The sequence below is a fragment of the Apodemus sylvaticus genome, chromosome 3 (genome assembly GCF_947179515.1).
Source record: "Apodemus sylvaticus chromosome 3, mApoSyl1.1, whole genome shotgun sequence".
Lineage (NCBI taxonomy): Eukaryota > Metazoa > Chordata > Mammalia > Rodentia > Muridae > Apodemus > Apodemus sylvaticus.
Genome location: NC_067474.1, coordinates 54,275,377 through 54,277,175, shown reverse-complemented (window position 1 = coordinate 54,277,175; position 1,799 = coordinate 54,275,377). Strand labels below are relative to the sequence as shown.

At 40.1% G+C, this 1,799-nt stretch overlaps 1 pseudogene; it reads left to right on the top strand.

Moving 5' to 3' along the window:
• The first annotated feature begins 280 nt into the window (after positions 1-280).
• LOC127679864 (60S ribosomal protein L17-like) lies at positions 281-812 on the top strand (annotated as a pseudogene).
• Positions 813-1,799: the final 987 nt, after the last annotated feature.

Sequence of the window (1,799 nt, the reverse complement as noted above, 5' to 3'; positions counted from 1 at the left end):
AATAAACTGGAAGGAGGGAGACAGACTTCTACTGTCCCAGACACAGAGATGCTGGGTGAGACACAGAACAGGAAGCGTTAAATTAGGTTGTTGTTAAAGGTAAGAAAAGAAAGCTTCATGCCCAGGCCCCAGGAGCTCAGAACAACTGAAGCATGTTAACGACTCAGGAGGTAAACCCAGAGCTTATTCATAGGATTATGACTCCTGGGAGAAAAGAAAAATGCCCACAAAAGATGACTTTTCTGCTCTTCCTGTAAGCAGCCAGAGGGGACCTGTGAAGATGGTTCACTACTGTCTTGACCCAGAAAACCTCACAAAATCATGCAAACCAAGAGGGTCAAACCTTTGCGTTCACTTTAAGAACGCCCAGGGAACTGCCCAGGCCATCAAGGGTATGTATATCTGCAAAGCCACCAAGTATCTGATGGATGTCACTTTAAAGAAGCAATGTGTGCCATTCCAGCAGTGTAATGGTGGAGTCGGTTGGTGTGCCCAGGCCAAACAGTGGGGCTGGACATAGGGATGGTGGCCAAAAAGAGGGCTGAATTTTTACTGCACATGCTGAACTTAAGGGTTTAGATGTAGATTGTCTAGTCATTGAACACATCCAGGTGAACAAGGTACCTGAGATGCGCCAACGAACCTACAGAGCTCATGGCCGTATTAACCCGTACATGAGCTACCTCTGCCACATTGGGATGGTCCTCACTGAGAAGGAACAGATCGTTCCAAACCCAGAAGATGAGGTTGCACAGAAGAAAAAGATATCCCAGAAAAAACTGAAGAAACAAAATCCCATGGCACGGGAATAAACTCAGCATAAAATAAATGCAGATAAAGTAAGGGAAAAAAAAGATGACTTTTGTGTCACAAGTATCAAGTTCTTGAGGAAACAACCATGCTGAGAATGTCTTTGCAGGGTACAAGTGAAGGCATAATAATTTAAGAATTTCCAATTATGAGCAATCTAGAGAAGACTGAAATAGACATAGTCAGCCCCTGGTACCTACAAGGGTGAGTATGAGTTATATGCAAATAAGCTGTCTCATTTAAGTGTCTTGAGTATCCTCTGGTTTTCATGTCCATGGGAATCCTGGAGCCAACCACCACTAGGCTACTGAGAAAAGACTTGACTGTGTGAAGTAAAATCAGAGATGATTAGGGGAGAATTATAAGTAGCAGATGAGGAAAAAAAAAGAAACATTTACATTTAAAGGACTAAGCAGAAGTATAAATAAAGATGAAAATGAGAATGCCTTTATGTTTAAATAAATAAATAAATAAATAATAATAACAACATATTTTGGAGTATAACTGGAAGAGACATAGCTGGAATATAGGTGCCAGTAATAGGGCTAAGTTAAGGGATAACTGAAGTAGGTCAGTATGTCATAATCACACTAATGCAGGGGAACAACTGAAACAAAATCAGGAGTTACCAATTGCATGAAAGGATGGGCTGAGGCACAGGTAGACACAGGAAAGCTGTCAAGTACTCAAAAATCATTGAGATCACTATGCAGCAAGATAGGTAGAATTCAAAAGCATCCTACTGAGAATGAATTCAGGTTGTAATACAATGCCTATAGCATGATGCCATATAAACTCTTAACAACATACTCACAAAAATGCAAGTAGTTAAACATGAAAGAAGAAAACTATGGAGGCAATATACTTAAACATTGTATCAGTAGTTCTTTCTGAGGAGAAATGGGGAAAATCAAATTGAATCATTTTTAGTAGGAATTGGAGCTGCATCTGAGATCTTTTACTTATTTCAAAAGAATGCAAATTGACCC